General features: G+C 33.3%; 1 protein-coding gene across 4 annotated transcripts in view; it reads right to left on the minus strand.

Moving 5' to 3' along the window:
- Nucleotides 1–22,594, minus strand: part of Mgat4c (MGAT4 family member C) — a 799,502-nt gene that overhangs the window by 609,259 nt on the left and 167,649 nt on the right. The window contains exon 3 of one of the 4 annotated variants that reach the window (XM_074084070.1): nucleotides 16,293–16,381. The exons of the other annotated variants lie outside the window; for them this stretch is intronic. The gene's annotated coding sequence lies outside the window, so the exon portion shown is untranslated. The remainder of the gene's footprint in view (nucleotides 1–16,292; nucleotides 16,382–22,594) is intronic. 4 annotated transcript variants of the gene reach the window in all.

Genomic DNA, 22,594 nt, shown 5'->3' on the forward strand with positions numbered 1-22,594 from the left:
GCTGTCCACAGCAGTCAATAAAAATTTAATTAGCAAAACAGCATGTTAGGGTAAAATAAGAGCACTGACTTATGACGTGTTGTATTTTTTTATATTCACATACACACATATGTATAGTAGCTCCCAATGCATAATTATAAAAGAAACTATGCTTGTATTTTTCAAACTATCTGCTTATCTAAACTTTTGCATAGCATGATAGCAAATCTGACAAGATGTGTATTGCTCCTTAATTAATCAGGAACCATAGGATGGATACCTTGAAGCTGTTTTACGTACCTAAGAGTTGGCAAAATCTCCACATTCTACAAACAAGAAAAAGTCATATTTCACAGTTATGATGCAATTACATTGTTATTTCACAGATGTCAAAAAGCATAGTCTTGAAATATGAATTTTTAAAGCACGTACTTTAAAAAAACTTTCTCAACATTTTAACTAAGAATATTTCAGAGACCCTATGAATACTATATGTAGAAGCACCTAGGTGGAAGAACAGGAGCCAAGAAATCCTTTATGTGATTTAATACAAATTTTAAAATCATACATTGTAGGTTCAATGTGTATTTAAACAGCTTTTCATATCTATTGAACAGCAAAAAAAGCAAGTTTCTAAAATTATAGTTGTTTGGTTTAACAATTGCAAATCTGAGGGTTAGTTCATTAAAACAATAAATACATTTCAAATATAGTAAGGAATGATTTAAAAATATTTTATAACTACTATATATAGTTTAATCATAAAGTGAAAGACAAATAGAAATGTAACAGATAGAAGAGGACATTGAGCCAAAGGGTGTATGAGTGGAGCAATGAATGGAATCAAGCTGATTTTAGTGCACATAAATTATATGCAGGCATTGTATGAAAACAGAATAATGAAACCCATTAGAATTGTTTTAAAAGAGGGAAGGATGATAAAAAGTGGTAATCAGAAGGTGAATTTAATGAAAAGAAATTATATTCATGTGTAGAAATATCACAATGAAACCCTTTGGTACAATTTGGTACATGTTAATAAATAAGTAGGCCATTACATCCTCTACAATTACTAAAATAGAAAATGAATTAGACTTTGAACTTCCTAACAGGAAAAAGAGAGAAATCTAGTTCAGTAACAGCTTTATAGTCCCTGTGTAGTCAAACACAGACCAGATTGTTAGAATCCAGGCATTAATAGGTACTGGCTCTAACTGCAGATAGAAATAATCTCAGTGAGTTATTATGACATGTTATTATGACAAGTGGATACATAATCCAGAGCATGCCTAAAATAAATATAATATTTATTTCATATGACTATTTCTTATAAAATTATTGCAGGACAAACAACATTTCATTTGGTTTAGTACATTGAAGATATCTCTTTGAGAAGTGAAAGGAAGCTGTTTCAGTACTCTGAATGAGGATGGTGTGGTGAAATGTGGGTAAAATCCAGTAAGTAACTACAGATAATATATGCTTCCAGAAAGCATCATGAATCTTTATTTTCAAATTATTATCTTACTTATAAAGAGTTGTTATTTCATTTTAAATTATGCAGCAATGTGAGTCAATTTTAGAAATACAATATTGGATGGGATAGTTAACAGAAAACTTTATTAGTTGTGGTAAAATTTGAAGCATTGCTTGCCTAACTATAAATCAAATCCAAAAATATGTTTGGGAATTCATACAAATATTTAAATTTAAAGTAAGTTAGGAAAGACAAACAAAAATATACATGAAATGCAATGATTAAGTAATAATGATATTCCCTCAGTAGATTCTCAGCAAAGCTTACAAATGTCCTCCTTAGTGCAATTTCCTTCCTGGTCCTTATATCTACTTTGATTTTAGAAATTTTAAGTGTTTTTTTACCTTAGAGAAATGCCCCTAAATTTTGTAAACTTAAGACACATCAACCTGATAATCTTATCAAGTAATTAATGTTCTATTTCCTTCTATGCCGGGATTATGGATGTCTATTGTATTATGTTGATTTGAAGGTGTCCTTTTGCTTATGCCAATTGTGTCTAGAATAAAAGAAAAATCATCAGAGTAATTCTGATGTTAGATTATTTGGGATGCAGGTGTTACACATATTTAGTTGAGAACAAGTCAATTATTTTTATGGTGCAATGAGCAAAATGAAGTGTTTATATCCACTCATTAAAGTAAAGCATATAGTAGGACTGTACACAAAAAAAAGTTAATCAAATCACTTCCAAGTAGGTGAATATTCAAAAAATGGTTCTGATTCTTAATTAGCAACATACTGCAGAATGTCATACTAATAAGAAGGATCACAGAAATATTGTGCTGGAAAAATACATTACAGCAGATCATGATGAGAATAAAGATTGAGGATGAAGGCAGCTATTTCAGTAAGGTATTGTTGCATAATAAATTACCCCAGAATTTAGCAACTTAAAACAAACGTCTACTATCTCTGCATTTTTGTGACTTAAATACTTGGGAGCAGCCTAGTTTGTTGGTTCTGGCCTAAGGTTTCTCATGACATTGAAGTCAGGTATGAGTTCTAGATGCTGTCTCATTTCAAAGCTTGACTAGGGGAGGATCTCCTTCAAGTTCATTCACATGTCTTTTGGTAAGGCTCAGAATTTCTACACCCAAGCTCTTTATACAGCTGCTAGAAAACCTTAGGTCTTCCAATTTGTGGTTCTGAGAAGTCAGTTTTTGTCACATGGCCTCTTCAGAGTCAGTGGTCAAAGTGAGGGAGGAAGAACACCCAAGAGAGAAGCCATGGTACTTTTTGATCTAATATTGAGGATGAAATCCTATCATTCTGCTGAGTGTTATTTGGTCTCCTATATCACAGCTGACACAATGTGGGATGAGACAATGCAAACTATGAACACCAGGAAGCAGGATCATCAGCTGTCATTAGAAAGAGTACTTACAGCATCACAATTCAGAACATATGTACTTTTCTGTTTTTTTTTTTTATGATTAAATACCTTACTTTGAACGGGAATAAAAATAAAAGGAAGGAAACCATTTTTTTTTGTTTTTTCACCTTAAAATTATCCAATTTATGATGGAATTAATCATAATTAGTGAAAAATACATTTAATAATTGCAATAATAAGTATGTATTAAGATGTAATATGTACAAATACATCAATAGGAAAATTCATAATCCACAAATACAGTTTAATTCACAAGCAATTCTTTTTTACCAAGTTTAATAATGAGCAGATATCATTGAAAGCAATAATTCATGTTGCACCATTTCCTTGAGGTGATAAAAACTAATATCAGAATAATACTAAAGCTCAATTGCTTATCTTTTACTGAGTTATCCTGAGAAGCTCATCCTCACATTTGTATAGAGGAAATTAATGTAAGATATTTGAGTATTGGAGGAATCTTTAATAAGCCAATACCATGATTTGGAATAAGTTGAAGTTGACTTTGTTTTGAACAGACAGAACATCATTGATCAAAAGGTGTTCCAAAGTACATTAACCCTGTGAGGTGTCCTGCAGTTTGGGGAAATAAAAAGCCTTGAAAATCAAAAGTTGCATCATCAAATCTGTGGATATGTGAAATTCCATATGGATGAAATTTTGAAATTTTCCCAAAATTTTATAATCTTAGTATTTTAAAAAAATTTGTGGACGCACTAGTCAAAACTGGAACATATTGGGTTAAATCTGGCTGTATAGAACCACAGCAAGTGGACTGATACATATAAAAATTGTTGAAAGATGAAACCCACTATTGAGAGTGATTCTTGCATAATTCTTAAAGTATAAAATGCCCTGAGTATGTATTATTTATTTTGATCTTTTAATCCAGAGTCCAGTAAGAAAAGTACAAATGTGTGGATAGTTATAATATATTTGGTTAGCAGTACTTTTTAAGCTCATATATACCTCAGAAATAGAGGTATACACATAATAACTTAGATGGTGGTGATTTAGTTCAGAAAACAGGATTCACAGAGAACATGAATAGTGCTCTGATATCATTAGAGTATGGCCTCAGTATTTGTTGCTAGTTCCTTTGGAGACTTAAGGTACCCAATTTGTAAATTTCTAGTCTTAAAACTCTATTATACTTTGAACAATTGCTTCTTTTTCTTTATATTTGGAATTTTTGAGTAAATATCTGTCTTTAAAAAGGAATAGTTCTGGATTTAAAAAAAATTCCTAATCTACTTGAAGATTCCTTATCAAATTGTTGCTCAAAACAAAAGCAGAATAAGCACAAGTAGACATAGACAACCATAAGTAACCACTGAATTAAAACCCTCATAAGGATAAGGGCAAGGAGGATGAGCAACAGTAACTTTAAACATTCGTAAAGGTATTTTACCAATGTACTTCAAATATGAGTTACTATTTCACGATCCAAAAATGTATCATTTCAGTTTTTACCTTCATCGAATACTGAAAACAATAAAAATCCTCTTCAAAAAAATTCCAGATTTATTGTGGAACATATTGTTTAATACTGTGTGCTGTTGGTGTAACCTGACTTTTATTAGAAGTGACAGGACTTCTTATTTTCTTCTTTCTCTCCAACTTCACAGAAAAAGGTTTTCTCTCAAAATGTTTGTCACAACCTTTGGACACACAAAAGTCTAAGGAGAGAAAGTAAACACAGGTATATATATACCTATCAATCTTCTGATATTACAAACAGTTCAGTCAGGTGAAGAGGTGTTTAGAAGACTAGAGGGGCACATTAGTTTTTGCTTCTAGGTCACAGAACTTGCTTCTCAGAAATGTGTTACCTGTGATCTACTCTCAATAACATGCCACTGGGACAAATAGTATTTTATAAGGTATAATAGTTTAGCAATCAACAAAACAAAATTTATTATCAGAACACTACACTAACGGATCACACATCTAAAATGCTTAATATTCTTGTTTAAGTAGAGCACCTGCTTCTCCTCATAGACTGAAAGAGAATGGCTCAGTTGGCTAAAAAGCTGGGAATAAATCTAAGATCAAAACAAACACTAAGGATTAGTTATTTCCTCCTCACAATCTGCTATAATCTTCACCAGTTTTCTCAAAGCTTTGTATTATTGTTTAGATAGACTTTCACCTATACTGTCAACAATTGGTGTCTTTCCATATTACTTTGTTTCTTTTTAAAGCGTTGCCAGCTTTTATCTTTTTTCTTTTTTTCTTGGAAGTACTATGGTTTGAACTCAGGGCCTTGTGTTTGCTGGGTTAGTGCTTTACCATTTGACCCATCACAACCTACCTTGTTCTTTGAGATAGGGTTTTGCTAATTTTTTGCCCAGTCTGGCCTTGAACCACCGTCATCCTCTCTCTGCCTCCTGTGTAGGTGGGATGACAGGTTTGAGTCAACCATACCCGGCTCTAGAGTTTAGCCTTCTTATACTTTCTTCATATCTTCTAAGGGGCAGTAACATCAGGATGTTTGTTGTTCTGTCCCATTCCATCGCCTTTATCCATTTACACTGCATTCTTGCTTTTCTGCTGTTGTTCAGCTTTCTTTTTTCTTTTGAAAGACTGTCTTCACACTTTTCACTAGTTAAAATCCAACCAGCTAGTGAAATAGAATATAAAATAGCACCTGTATAGTGTAGACTTACTCTCTTTCCCCTTGTAGAACAATCTAAAGACATTTAATGTCATTAGTGACATGAGTATATTAACATCTACCATATTTTCATTACTTTTATATTTTTATTAGTTTTATTATCTTTATGCATTTTGGGCTTGATTGAGTTTTTACAATTTCATTTTACTTTCAATATTGGCTCATTAAATGTAATTATCGGTTGCATTGTTGTCAACAGTTGCTGTAAGATTACTAAAATATCAATACATTAGTAAGTCAACTTAGGATATCATTTATTATTCTGGTCGGCTTCCCATTTTGTCCATGTTAATATGCTTGCTAGTATCTCTGAGGCTGTGTTCATAGTCTTTATTCCTTTTTATTCTTCGTATCTTAGGCTAAGTCACCCAAATGGATCTACTTTTAAGTTTGTAACTTTTTCTTCTATCCAGCTCATAATTACTGTTAAGTCTTTCTGTTGAATTTTTCATTTCCATTCATTGTTTTTAATTTCATATTTATGTCTTGTTTTTTTAATAATTTTTTGGGGGGATACCAGAGTTTGAACTCAGAGCCTCACACTTGCTAGTCAGGTGCTCTACCACTTGGACCGTTCCACCAGTCTATGTTTTCGAGATGGGGTTTCATGAACTTTGAACCACAATTCTCCTGATCTGTGTTTTCCAAGTAGCTAGGATTACAGGCATGAGTTACCAGTGCCAGACTTCTTTTATAAAATTTATCTTTCTCTTGATATTCTTTGGTGCAGTGTTGTTCTCAAACATTCCTTAAATTCTTGGGATACGACCTCCTTATTTCTTTGAACATATTTATAATAACTGGTTTGTAAGCATTTTAAAATTACATCCAATGTATGTGTGCCTTTATATTTTGCATAAATTATTTTTTCCTGTATATGTGGTATATTTTCTCTTCCTTTGCATTTCTCATAATTTTTATTGCTGTTGATAACTGGACATTTGAAATATTATAGCATAGTAACTTTACATGGGAAAACTCATATTCTTCCTTTGCACCCTTTTCTTACAACCTAAGATTTGCTTTACTGTTGTTGACAATCATTCTGGTACCACTTTTGCTGACTAGTGATATCCTGCAACTTCAAGAGGCCTTCTCATTGGCCCTGACAGACTCTCTGTTCCTGTGACAACTCACTTCTTCAAGGTCAGCTGGAAAATCCCTATGCCTATCTGTTGAAATATAGCCTTCCATTTCACAGCAGTGGTTTTCCATATTCTTTGTTATATTCTCTTGATTAGGAAAGGTCAGTTTCTCCCCATATCGAGACTAAATAAGCATATGATTTATTAGGGGTCATCTTAGAGTATGCCTAACACATAGTAATTAATACAGGTAAAAGGCTTGCAGTCCTGTTGGCAAAAACACATTCTCAATAATTGTACCTAGTAAATCTTTCCAGTCGCTATCATAGCTTCCCATTGCTCTATGAATTCATTTGCTTCTACTGTTAGGCAGCCATAATGATTTCTGTCTGAGTCTTTTACTGGGACACTGATCTCTGACTCTCTTATGTTTGTTTGGATACATACATAATATGTACCTAAACTGCTCAGTTAATGATATAAATTCTCTGGATTTTGCATCCCCAGAAAGTCAAAAGTCAATTTTACAAGTTCATAAAGGTAAAGGACCAGTCAGGTTCTTTGGCTTCTGGATCAAAAGAGACTGAAAACTCTTTTACTTCCAAACAGTGAAATTCTACCCATTGTTGGTCTGCCAGTAAGTGAGGTGAGGTTTTAGCCATATATCAGTTACAATAATAAAATGTGAATGTGTATTTCCTTACCAATGTTTACATACATCATTTCTACCAGTTTGGTAACTCTCTTGAACCTGTGCTAGGACCAATCTTAGCAGATATTACAGGCCAAGTTTAATTATAGTTGAGTGCACCCAATGATTTCGTCTAAGGTTCTCTCATAAGTAGTTTTAAATTGCATCATCCCCCAAAATCCAAAACTAAAATGCATCTCTTGGCCTTTAGATCATAGGGCGTTTTTATTAAAGCATTAGATTTTTATTATACATTTTTCACAAAACTGACTATATTTCAGGTTAACATCTGCAAGACTGTTCTCTTTTAAATTTCTGGGTCAATAATTGTATAATGTCCAATGGAGCAATTGGATTGGGAAAAATAGTATCAGGTAAGCAAATGCTGATCCACCACACTCCCTCAGAGAGAAACTTTCCTATCATTTACATGACTGAATAATTTGTTCTTCACCTTTTGTAAAGGATATGTATTGCTTTTAGCAAGCAAATTGATTTAGTGGTTTATGAATTTATCTTTAGACTTGTACAAACTGGAAAGTTTTCTGTATTTTAGATAGAACAAGGGTTATCATTTCAATTTACTTTTATAAGTAAGTTACATAGTTAATATTATCAAAATATTTACTTCATACATATTTATTAATATACATTTGTTGTGTCCTGTATGAGTCCTTAATTATAATTCTTTCATTATAACTCAACATATAAGTAATTTTTATTTATGCTGAGGGTTGGTAACTACTAGGAATATTTCATACCCACACGTATACTCTGTTTTTACCCAGTGCCACATAGAAAGAGGTTAGAAACAACCTTCAGTGTTTCCATCCCAAAGTATTTTTAGAATCATGGCCACTGACTGACTATTGCAGGACAGTTCTTTACAGAAATGAGTTCCAAAGAAGCAATAATTAATTACAGACCACTGATTGCCAATGTAAAATCTGGATCATTCCTGTTAATTATATATTTAATATAAATATTTATTCATGGTAATAAGCAGTTAAAAAGCTATGTTCTAGAATACACTTCCATTTTCAATATTTAATCACTATGTGTTCGATGTCTTTTTCATAATTATTTTCTTTATCTTGGTATTCTAGGATTTTGGACCACACAATTCTGATTTCATTTTTATTAACATATTGAAAATCTCTCCCTGATTAAATACTCAGGATTATTTTAATGTTTGAGTTCTAGCTTTACACTCCAATTTTGTTTTACAATTTTATTAGCATGCATTCATCTTATAAGGGGGTTTCATTGCAACTTTTACATATGTGCTTACAATGTGTCTTAAGGCTAGCTTTATAAAGCATTCCTCCTAATCTTAGAACTCCTGTCCCCAACCTGATTTCTCCAATAGAAAAATCTTGCAAAGCCTCTCTCTGACTTAGAAGGCTTTTTCTTCTTTCCACTGCTTATTTTTAAGTGTTCATTTGTTGATGGTCAGGTCAGTTAAAATAGCGTACAGATTTTATTTCCTATGATTATCTGGTCAGGTACTCTTTAAATCTCAATAAATATTTCTCCACAAATCGTATTAACTCAGAGCCTTTGAAAACTACTTTAATTGCTAACACTTCTTTCTTTAGGAGCAGAGAGATTGTATCTGCATCGTCTACATTAATCTTGGTCTGGCAGGATTATAAAAATTTTCATCATTTTGCTGTCTACACCATAAATTTTGGATGATCCATTCTCTTTGTCTTCCAACTGTTAGGTTCATGAGCAAATGACTAAATGTATATTATTTGTGCATAATTATTTTAATATTTAATGAATATAGCAAAATATAGAAATCAAATATGAATATGAATAAGGTTTTACAATGAACAAACACTATGACAATATTGAAGTACTTTTTCTCATATACACTATGTACCATGAAAACATGACTTCCTCTCAGGATTAAAGCCCATTTTCAACTTTATTTCTATGATAGCTCTTCTTCTATCATAACATTCATCATATAGGATTCAATTATTGGTTTTCTTTGTCCAAATTTTTGTGGTAGAGTCTTTGGGATTCCCAAAATTTCTTCCTATTACTGCCCAATATGGTGTAATAAAGTGGAGAAGATTCTTTGTTTTGCATATAGAAATATGCAAAGGACAATTTGAAAACCTCAGTAATCACACTGGCCCTTTCTGTACTCAAATTAAATTCTAGTTCCTTTCCCCTTTGATCTACCCTGGTCTCTATTACACAATGATATTCACCAAAATTATTTGGGTTACTAAGTAAACCATGATGTTTTCGTATCTTATAAGATTCATCTGATAAGATGATAATAAAGAGAAATGTCAAGACAAAGTAGACTTATTTTTGTTGTATGTACACATTGATTCACATTCAATGTCAAGCAATCTGTCCTTCAGCCTGACACCTATGCCCTAATTCATCATTAGATTCTCAAAGGGTCATGTGAAGCAGATAACTTTGAAAACACTTATCACCAAAAGAAATAAGTATTTTCTTTGCAATAAATATTTTCTTTTAATTTTTGACCATGGAAAGAAAAAGTACATCTTCTGATTGAATTAACAAGTCAATGTGAATGAAACAAAAAAAGCAAAATCAAATTCTCAAAGACTCAAAGGCAGTTAGAGCTGTATGAACAATACATTTATTTGATTTGATAAAAGATTTATAAAAGGACTTAAGTTGCTGAAACTCCAAAAAAATGGCCCAAGATTAGTTAATTAGAATCATTGTTTTAGAATTCTTTGGCAGACTATTTCTTCATAATGTATGCTTGCATGTTACATGCTCAAATAAAAGGTTCTAACATGAGTGGAGAAAATCAATTAAATAAAATTGCAAAATAGGGAACCACTAGTTATTAATGTCTTCTAGTTATTTAATTTTTGTTTTGACTGAAATTAATCATACTTCTCAATGCTAAAATAGAATGTTTAGAATTGGTAAGATGATCAAGTTTCTTTGATTACTTTTCTCCACTGACTTGCTTTCTGTATTGGCTACCTGAAAGTGTAGCGACAGAGCTACACAGATATGTAATATCATACGTATGTAGTTACATATTTTTAAATAAAGGTAATTTTAAATTAACCCATTATTTGTTATCTGTGTTCAATTTTTGTATCATTTTTAATTATTGAAAAATTCACATTTTAAGAAAATAATATAAACATATGCAAAAAGCATCCATTGTACCTCAAAAATATATCCTAAATTTAAACAAAATTAAATGAAGTTAGCATATGAACATATAGGATTACTCTCCTCACCATAACTAAGTATTCTATATTCAAGTAGGACTGCTTTGTACAGGGCTTATTCTCCAATTTTTCTCAAGATAAATGCAACAGCAATGTTATTAGCTATGACAATAAACAATAGTTATTTTGATTGAATAAAGCTTAAATAGAAATATGTTAAGCTTTTTAAAGAGCAGAAACCCAAAAATAAATGGAAAGTTATCTAAACATGCCAATGAGTTTTGAGAATTCTAAGGACCTGATCCCTGGTAGGGATGTATGAGGAGAGGCAGACAGCACTGATTTTGATTGCTTTCCTCTAGCTTACTGAAGAAACAAGATGAAGAACTATTGCAGAGCTCTATAAGCAACCATTCTTAGCATGGAACAGGACTGCTATGATAAAATCAGAAAGATAAGCAAGTAATCAGCAGAGAAAGTCTGATGAAAGCAGAGGAAAACATACACCCTTCCTAAAAAATGACTAATTCAAAGATAGTTCTGTCTTGGAAGGCATGTTAGCATTTAAATAAAGACAAACCATTAGTTTAAATAATGTGTATGAGTAGGCACACGTTGCTGGTGCTATATGTGGTTATGTTTTTTTTAAATATTTTATATGCTTTTAATAAAAAACAGTTTTGATAAAATAGTATTATTGAGTCCCCAGAAGATTCTGTTAATGAGACCTTTTGGGATCAGGAAGAACCTTTTTTTAAGCTACTTAAGAATGTAAAAATAAAATAGGAATGACAAAGAGAAGGAGAATATGTAGTTACATCATCATTGTGACTACAAAAGACAAGTGATTTATATAAAGAGCAAAAAATAATGTGAGCAAAGAAAAACTGATTATACAGACAAGAATATGAGAAATATGGGTGAAAATAAATTTCATCAATCTATCAGTTAAAGAACACTATGAGGGTTTCTCTCACACTTTCATTTACTAGTATGCTTATGAACAATTTAAATGACCAAATGTACATGAATTTATACTGCCTCTCATTCTTGTCCATCATCAATGTTACATGGAAAGAAGCTATAAAAAGAGAGGATTAGAGAATTTTGGTCATTAGGAGGACAGCTAGCCATCAAATGTGAAGTGCTTTTAGTTATAATATAACATGACAAAATATTGTATTTTGTATGATTTATGATAAAAAAATTAGGAATATTGGTGAGATAAGAATTGTAAGCTCTGACATTTGCCTCAACAAAGACAAAGAAGATTTTTCAAATTAAATTGAAATTAATACTAATGTGGAAGGATGTCTGTAAAGGAATTAGGAGAGTTAGTTATGTCAGTTAGTAGAAAAATGACATTAGAGAAGTTGCTCAAACTCCCTAGGAATTCAATTTTTTGTTTTAGGTTTCCTTTCTTTTACTTTCCATGTTACATTACATCGCTTATCACATCATCATAATTTTGAAAAATGTCAAATAGTTTCATCTTTTCTTATATATTGTATTGGTATATGTACAGATGCTCCTTGATTTACAATGGGATTATCTCCCAATAAACCCGTCATCAATTGGAAATATATGAAGTAAAAATTGTATTTAATAGACGTAAGGTCCTGAATATCATCACTTAGCTGCATGCTTCACTGCAGTATATCAGCTGTTTGCCTCTGAGCACATGGCAGCTAGGAGCTGGGGCTGCCTGCCACATGTGGGAGCATAGCATACCACATATTGTCGACATGGGAAAAAATCCAAATTGATGCAAAATTGAAAAGAATGGCTTCCACTAAATGGATATGCCTTTTATCCATCCTAAAATCAATCAATCATGAATCAAATCATCATCAGTCAGTGACCATCTGAACATGAATATGTATGAGAAACCAGAGATCTCTTAGATAGCTCTGGTCAAAAAGGCAGGATAACATGCTTTGCTAAAGATGTGGAAAACTGAGTCCATTTTACATCCATATCATCAATATATGAGGATACAATGATGATATGGATGTAAAATGATGCAGTTTCTTTGAAAAATGCTTTGGTAGTCTTTGAACAGATAAATATAGACCTACTATGTGACCCAGAAGTGCTCCTCCTAGGTAAATGCCTGTGAGAAATGATACTTGTCACATTATTAGTAATAGTCCAAAGTGGAAATAATTTGAATGCCTAGTAATTGACACACATATAAAAAATGTGACATACTTATATGATGAACTAATACTGAAGTATGAAAGTGAATAAAATATTGTGACATGTTATAAAATAGTTGACACTTTATATCCTTATGCTAAACAAAAGAAGTCAGAAAAAAGGTCAATTAAAGTTTGGTGTGTGGTTCCCTTATATGAAATATTAATGGTGGATAAATTTGTGGAGACATAAATGGTCTTAGACATAAAATACCTGAAAAACTCTTAGACATCATAAATACCATCAGCAAAGTAGCAGAATACAAAATCAATTTACAAAAATCAGCCTGATGCTGGTGGCTCACACCTATAATCCTAGCTATTCAGGACGCAGAGATCAGAAGGATGGCAGTTCGAAGACAGCCCCAAGCAAATAGTTCTGTGAGACCCTATCTCAAAAAAATCCCTTAACAAAAAAAGGTTAGTGGAGTGGCTCAAGTGCAGGCTCTGAGTTCAAGCCCCAGTATTGCAAAACAAAACAAAACAAAAATCAATAACCTTTTTACACACCAACAATGAACAGACTGAGAAAAGTTTATAGGAAACAATTCCACTTACAATAGCCTTAAAAAATACCCAGTAATTAACTTAATAAAGGAAGTGAAAGACCTCTATAATGAAACTATAAACCACTGAAGAAAGAAATCAAAGAAGACTACGGAAGATGGAAATCTCCCATGCTCATGAATTGAATCAATATTGTGAAAATGCCTATACTACCAAAAGCAATCTACATATTCAATGCAATCCCTATCAAAATTCCAATGAAATTTATCATAGAGATTGAAAAATCAACCTTAAAGTTCATTTGAAAGCACAAAAGACCATGAATAGCCCAAGCAATACTGACCAAAAAGTAATGCTGGAGATATCATACCAGCTTCAAACTATACTACAGAGCCGTAGCAATAAAAACAGCATGGTAATGGCACAAAAACATACATGAAGACAAGTGGACAGAACAGAAGACCCAGATATGAATCCACACAGTTGCACCCATCTGATTTTTGATAAAGGTGCTCAAAACAAGTGTTGCTGGGAAAATTGGATTTCTGCCTGCAGAAAATGAAATGAGATCTGTATCTGTCATCCTGTACAAGTATCAACTCAAAATGGATTAAGAACCTTAGTATAAGACCTGAAACTTCGAAGCTAGGGCAGGAAACAGCAGGGGAAATACTAGAGCTAAAAGGCATAGGTAATGAGTTCCTAAAGAGAACATGAAGGCTCAACAACTAAGATAATGGGACTGCATGAAATTAAAAAGCTTCTGCACAAAAAAAGAAATAGTCACCAGATTGGGAAATGAGTCCAATCTGAAGAGGCAGACATACAGAATGGGAGAAAATCTTTGCCAGATCTACATCTACAAGGAATTAATAACCAGAATGTACAGGAAGCACCAATAAGCTGAACTCCCCTCACAAAAAAAATCAATGACTTAATGAAGAATGGGCAAATGAACTGAATAGAGGTTTTCAAAGAAAATAATCCAAATGGTCAAAACACATCAAAAAGTACTCATTCTATCACTGGCCATAGAGGAAATGCAAATCAAAACCATGCTAAGATTCTTCCACACTCTGTTAAATTGATTCTCACAAACAACACAAACAACACCAAATGTTGGTGAGGATTTGGGAAAAAAGAAGCCCTGATACACTGCTGGTGGGAATGTAAGCTAGTACAACCACTCTGGAAAACAGTATGGAGGCTCCTTAAAGAACTAAAAATAGAACTGCCATATGATCCAGCAATATGGATTCTAGAGATATACTGATGGAATGTAAGTCAGGTTACAATAAAGGCACCAGCACACCCATGCTTATTGCAGCATTATTCACAATAGCTAAACTATGGAAAGAGCCAAGATGCCCCAGTACTGATGAATGAATGAAGAGAATGTGGTATTTATATACAACAGAATCTTATTCAGCTACAAATAAGAATGAAAATTTGTCATTGCAAATAAATGTATGGAACTGGAAAACATCATCTTGAGTGAAGCTAGCTCAGTTCAGAAAGCCAAAAGCCACGTTTTCTCTCATATGTGGAACAATACAAATACAAGCAATATTATGAAAAAGATGTCATACTAAGAGGAGGTCACATACAAGAAGGAGATGATAAAAGAAAAAGTTAATAAGGTGAATATCATTGATGCATTTCCTACACGAGAATGAATATAGAATTTTTAAACCTGTTGAAATCACCATAAGGAGACTAAGGTAGAAAGGGGAAAAATAGAGGGGATGAACCAATTTGGTTTATAATACACTCTCTCTCACACACAAACACACACACACACACGGAAATGTCACAATGTGTCATTATAGGAAGTATGCCTCAAAAAAAATAAATAAATAATTTAAAAATCCTAAGGGTGAATTTTAGCCTTAATTGTGAATTGTAAATAATTCAAATTTTGCATGTTTTTAGGTGTGGTGGTGCATACCCATCCCAGCACTCAGGAGGCTGAGGTAAGAGGATCACGAGTTCAAAGACAGCATGGGCTACATTGTGAGATCCTGTCTTATATAACAAACAAACAAATGGGGTAAAAAGAAAAGAACAAAAAGCAAAAAGAAAAAATGCCTTACTTATAAATTTGGATTAGACAGAGAACAGACTTAGAATTCTTTAAAATGTTTCATTACTTTTGCTACATTAGAATCAAGTTGTTCTGTTAACCAAAATATAGTATGTGTGAGTGAAAAATAACCCTAAAGACAGAAGCAAATATACACAATGGACTGACAAGGGATTTTATATTCAGAGTACAATAAAGATCCACACATCAATAAAAATCAATAATCTTATAAGTTGATAAACAGACTTGAACAAGAATTCTCAAAGAACACATCCAAATAATTCATCAATAAATTTTAAAATGATCAATCACATTAGAAAATTTTCATTCCTCCTTAGTACACTAAAGTAAAAATCAGAACACACAGAATTAAAATGAATGCTAATATCAAGTCCTGGAAACAATGTAGATCATTAGTATGTCCTCTGTATTGTGGGTGGAATTTCAAATTTGCAGTGTTGCCTTGGAAAACTCTTGAGCCTTATCCACTTAAGATGGGCATATGTGTGTATTGTAGCCTAGAAATTCTTCTTCCAGGTATTTACTATCAAAATACCTGCTGGTGCAGGTATGTATATTCATTTGTAAAGGACATGAATGGTAGCTGCTTACATTCTGGTGATGTTCCGTATTTTGAGTTAGGGAATGTTAACCCAATCACTGAACTCGTCTCTATGACTTCTGCATTCTTTTATGTGTTATAGCTTAAATGAGTATAGTATAAATGATATAGTATAAATGATTTCAAATTTCAACTTAATGTATAATATACATATTTGACCATATATATGTGAATAATAACAAAATGGTCATAAAATAAAATAATAGTCATAAATTAATGTTACATTTAATATGTTCTGTGTTCATAACTGATAAATACATTATACATACACACACACACACATATATATATATATATATGATAGAGCAAATAAAGAGTCTTTTACATACTTAGGAAAGATCTACTTGGATGAAACACAATCTTGTCATTTTTTACCTCTGGGTATTGTCTTAAGTTCAGGCAAGCACTCAGGGACTCTCTGAAAAATTAAAATTTTATTTTACTGCATTTGCTCATGCATTACATACATAATTTTTAAATTAAAAATTATAAGCAACATTAAATACAGTTTCCCATTAATGTTTTCAGAATTATAAGATTTAAATCATCTGAGTATAATGTGGGCCATTGTTAAGTAAATGCTCTATGGTAAAAATCAGTCACCTGTGTGAAGGCATTTTTCAGACTGTGAACAATATTCAATAAGCAATAAAGTAAAAATCTTGGTAATAATTTCTATCCCTATCTTCTATACCTAGTTATATCTACAAACTTTAAAATCTCAGTAAGTTTATAAGGTATTTGTGGAAGTAGAATTGCATGGAAGCATTTCTCTCATGAATCTGCTTTAAAATTTTACAATTCATACTTTATGATCCTGTGCCAAATCAAATCTGTATAGCAGGTACTTTCTACATTCCATCCTTCTTGACAGCAATTGCCTTTTACACTTCCTTTCAAAGATGAAATGTAACAACATCAGGAAGTTCAAACCAACAATATTTAGTGAGATTCTAGAGGAATTTTTGTACTCAGCATAGGTAATAGCTATGTTTAACATAGTTTTTTAAACCATTTTGCAATTGTCAGAATCTCTGCCTCCAACTTACAAAAAGAATTCCTGTATGATATATATATATATATATATATATATATATATATACTCAGTAAGACTTATATAGAGCATGATGAATAATTTTTAAAAGTCATGAGGCTTAATAAATTATTCTTGTTTTAAGCCACTAAATATTAGGGTGATTGTTATGCAGAAAAATACCTGGTTTAACTATTTTGGTCATTATAAGTATCAAGTAGGACTATTTTAAATTCAATTTAAATCAAAACTAAACTAAACTTGCTTAAGAATAGAGAGAATATCTTGTTCTACATAATTCTGAAACCCAGAAATACAATTACAGGATTTTACATAAGTCAATTACTGTTTCAAATGATATGACCACTGGAACCTGATTTTTCCTTTTCTCAGTACTGAACTTTGTCAGATGTGTTCAATTTTAGAACAACACTATACATATGTTTGAGGAGTATATTTTCTAGGAGTCCTAGAATATTCTCCTTGACTTGGTTGACCTGGGAATATGCTGATTATTGTCATTCTACTTCACATGATAAATCCTTAGCTGAGTTACTATCCCACCTGGTTTATTCATGAATATGCAAAGACATATATTATATATAAGTATATCTAATCATAAAGGGTATTTTACTGGAATAGCTGGAGTAAATTCTTGGTAGCAAGAATTCTATATATTCACTACTTGAAAATTCATTGACTCACTAATGAGCTTCTATCAGCATGATGATGAAATATTTGGATATCAGAGTTTAAGTGTCATTTCCTCCAAGCTGCCTCCCTTAGTCCTCCATATTTGGTTGGGCACCCAAGTTATATATTCTTGTTTCACTTTGAATGTTTGTTTAAGCTTAGCTGATTCCAGTTATTCCCATTAATAGGAAAATCCATGAGAGCAGGTGTCAAACTTTTCTTATTCAAAACTGTGACTCCAAAATCTCATAATATGTTTGCATAATAAATTTTGTTCCATGAATGAATATAAATTCAGCTTTCTAAATTTTGAGTTCTATTGAATCAAAGAAGGTTCAATTAGGTTTATGTTTTAAGATACTTTTCTGAATTACTTTATCTGCAAAGATAAATATAAATTTAGTTCATCATATAGAAAAATATTGTTTTGAATTTAATCTTGTGCTTGAATATTCATTTGAATTCTTACCAACTTCACTTGACAATATTAATATTTTAAAATTGAAATCATTTATAATTTCAATATGGCTTTGTGGTAAGAGAATATTGTATGTTACTAGCTATCAGAAATTGTGGAAACTTACTTCACTAACATGTACAAGGTTAATTTCCATAACTCTCTCTGGATATTAAGGAATATAGAGTCTCTAATTGTTTTAGTTAGAACCGTACTCATATATATGTGCATATGTATATTTTTCATTTTGTGTGAACTTTCCATATCATTTTAAATATTTTACATGTGTGTGCTCCCTACTATCAGGAGAAATTTATTTTTCTTTACAATAGTGATTTGTCAATTTGTTCATATTTCTATCAACTTTTATATCTTTAAGAGAATGTTACCTCTGAACTAATCTTTATAATTTCTAAATTTTTCAGATAAACTTCTATTTCTATAAATTACTTTTGGTAAATATTTTTCAAATATTAATACAGCTATTTAATATAGATAATATCCTGAGAATGTAATGTGGTTAGAATTGGTCTTTTTCTCCAAAACAAAAGAATATAAAATTTTCACTGAGAAGAAAACATATGGATAGGTAGTAAGGGGAAACTGAGTATTTAACAAAAATCAATGGTGTCTGTGCAGATACTCATGAAAAACTCCTCATTGATTTGAAATGTGCTGTGTACTCAAGCATTTTTGTGTAAACTGGGTATACTTAACAAAAAGAAATACACTTATTATTCATCTAAGGTGATTTTTGACAATTGCTATAGACTGTGTTCTCCTAAAGTTCATTGGTTGAAGCTCTAACATGCAGTGTGACCTTATTTGGTTATGGGGCCATAGGAAGTGATGAGGGTTCAATAAGGTCACGAGGCTGTGTCTCTCATCATAGGATCAGTGGTCTTATGAAAAGAGGAAGAGACCCAAGCTATCTCTCTTCAAGTGCAGGCTCAAGACTGAAAATTGAGAAGAGTGCTCTCACTAGATACCAAATGTCACCAAGAACTACAAAATGACAATGCACCTTGATTTTGGACTTCCTGTCTTCCTAGAATGTTCTAAATAAATACTTTCTGTTTAAGCCCCCCAATTCACGGTATTTTTTATAATAGTCAGAACTGGCCAAGACAGCATTGTAACTCAATCAAGAATCATAGTGTATTATCCTAGGCCAATGCACAATGTTTTAAATTCTGTTTGGTAGTGATTGTCACTCCTCAAAAATTTTGTGAGCTAGATGACATGGAATTCACACCTATAATTACAGCTACTTAAGATGCAGAGATCAAGAGGATGTAGTTTGAGGCCAGTCTGGGCAAAAGTCAGTGAGACCTCATCTCAACAAACAAATCAGGCAGAGTGGCTTGAATCTATAGTCCCAGCTATACATAGAGAATAGGAAGGAGGATCAAGGTCTCAGACCAGTTCCAGGCAAAAATGTGAGACTATCCGAACAATCACTAAAGCAAAACAAAAGACTGGAGGCATGGCTCAAGTGATAGAGTGTGTGACTAGAAATCCATAGTACTGTCATAACAAGAAAAACTACAAGAGACTTTTAAACTGCTTTTACTAAAATAAGTGACTCATTTCCTGGGCCTGCAAATGTCCAAAGGATACCTAAAAGATGGTTAAAAAAAACTGGGCAATTCTGCCTCCATTTTGTATCTGTGTCCTTTGCTCTGAGCCATAGTCTTCTGAGGTCACCTTAATGACTTTCTTATCTTTACCAACCCCAACTTGACCAATACTGAGACACTGAGCAACTAGACCATACATTTGACCCCCAGAACATACTGTGATCAGTACTCTTTAATTATGCACACCTTTTGCCCCTTGCCCCAATTCTTTCTCTATTTAAATGTGAAACTCATGTCTGTACCTCAAAATGGGCCTAAAGGTTTGCTTACTTTGCCACTTTCTGCAATAAATCTTATATCTCTTTTGTTCACCACTGCTTGTCTGTTCATCTGTGTATTGGGTGAATGGATGGACCTGACATGTTGGAACCTTTGCAGTTGGTCCTCTGGCTTAGAACTTCCAATACAAAATCAGGGTGAGCATATTTGAGCCAAGAACCAGTGTAAGAAGAAACGGAATTTCTTCAGCACCCAGTTCCAATGAAATGGAATTATAGCTTGACAGTAGGGTTTAAAGGAGGACCCAATCACTGATCCAAATAGCTCCATTTTGTTTATGACCCCATTTTGTTTTCATGTTGTTGATTCCATCTTCTTTCAAGATCCTGAATACCACGATAGCCATCCCCACTCGTTGCCTTGCTTTTGCTTGCTTTTCTTATATAACACTGAGAGAGCCAAATGGTGGATAAGGTAGAGAATGTGAATTTCTGAGCTCCATGACTCCAGAAACCACATTGAGATGTGGGAGCTACACTTGGGCAACTCTGATTTTTACTAGCCGAAATAATAACCACCAACACATTAGGTGCACATAAAATTCAAGGACTGACCCTTCAAACAGCTTTTAATTGCACCTAACAGCAAGGAAAATCCCTGCACAACCAATAGGGGGTGTATGTCCTGAGGGAAAAAAGTCCCCTGGCCATGTCTCCCTTTTCTTTTTTATTTTTTTTTTCCTTTTTTTGAAAAAGCAGAGGATAGATCATCAAACAGAATCAAACACTGAGATATCCTAGACCTCTAACTTGTGGATGCCTTGCCATGCTGAACCCAGTCCCAGTAAGTGTCTGCCTTGAGAAAAGCAGCCTGCCATTTCTCTCTGCTAGAACCATTTCAAAGCTACTTGCATAAACTTGCAGACCCAACAAATAAATGCCATGCTACTCCACTATTCTCCCTATATAACCCAGTGCAGCCCTTGGGCAGACTGAACTCACCCCAACAAAACTGAGAAACATAATCAGTAAATTGTAATCTACCACCAAAAAGGGGTTGGGGTGGACTGCTGAGCCAATCTTGGAGAAAGGGGGTGGGGTAAGGAAACAAACTCTCAGTGAATGAAGGTGGGACAAGGAAAAAAGGCTGAAAGTGGGATGGGGAAACAGGCCAACCCCCAGAAGAACTAAACGACCAGTGAGCAGAGGCATGGTGAGACATGAATGCTGAGAATGGGGGTGAGGCAACAAGCTAATCTTTCAGATTGGGAGCTTGGGTGATCACTGAGCTACTTTAATGGGACTGAAGGTGGTACTCAAAACTGAATTGCCCCACCTTGCTGGGGGAGGAACTGATCAGATAGAGTTGCAGTGGCAGAACAACAAAGCAGCCCCCTGGCAAAAACAACAGATCTGACCACCTTTCACAAACTAGTAGTGAGTCACCTCAGGTCCCAGTTGAAACCTGCCCTGTGAACAGAAGGAACCAAATACTGCTCAGAAGCCAGTCATCTGGTGAGACAGGACTGGATGCCAAAGGAATAAGTCCAGAGCTTTTACTAAGCAGACTAAACTTTTTGTACCTGTTGTACCTTTTTTTTCTCCTTGAATTATCAACCTCACCACTAGTATTTTCTTAGCCCTGTTCTTACTCCCTTTACTTTCCCTCCTTTCCTTATGCTACAATCCATTGAAGTGGGCAACTGAACTAACCAGAACTTTTTCAAAGAAAGAAGTCCAAATGGCCAAAAGCACATGAAAAACTGCTCACTATCCCTGGCCATTAAGGAAATGCAAATCAAAACAACACTAAGATTCCATCTCACTCCTGTTAGAATAGCTACCATCAAGAACACCACCAACAACAAATGTTGGTGAGGACACAGTAAAAGGAACCCTCATACATTGCTGGTGCTAATTTAAGCTAGTAAAACCACTATGGAAAATAATATGGAGGTTTCTTAAAAAACTAAAAATCTACCATACAGTCCAGCAACACCACTCCTAGGGATATACCTGAAGGAATGTGACTCAGGTTACTACAAGGCACCTATATACCTATGTTTGTTGCAGCACTATTCACAATAGCCAAGCTATAGAAACAGCCAAGATGCCCTACTACCACAAATGGATTAAGAAAATATGGTACTTATACACAATGAAATTTTATTCAGCCACAAAGAAGAATGAAATTTTGTCATTTGCAGGTAAAGAGATGGAACTGGAGAATATCATCTTAAGTGAAGTTAGTCAGACTCAGAAGGCAAAAAATCTCATGTTCTCTCTCATATGAAGATTATAGACCTAAAACAAATGCAGCAATATTAGTGGACACGGTCACACACTAAAGGGAGATTGTACATGGGAGGGAAAGGGAAGGAAACCAATAACTTGAATGTGCTTCATGTGCTCACTATATAAGAATAAATATAGTAATCTTAAACTGTCAGGAGCCAGTATGAGAAGGGGACAAGGAAGCAGTGCAGAGGTCTGATAGAGATGAACCAATTTGGGTTGCAATATGCAAATGTGTAGAAACAACAAAAGAACTCTCCATGTATAGCTATCTTTATCTCAAATTACCTAATAC

Source organism: Castor canadensis, chromosome 8 (genome assembly GCF_047511655.1).
Source record: "Castor canadensis chromosome 8, mCasCan1.hap1v2, whole genome shotgun sequence".
NCBI classification, from domain to species: Eukaryota; Metazoa; Chordata; class Mammalia; order Rodentia; family Castoridae; genus Castor; species Castor canadensis.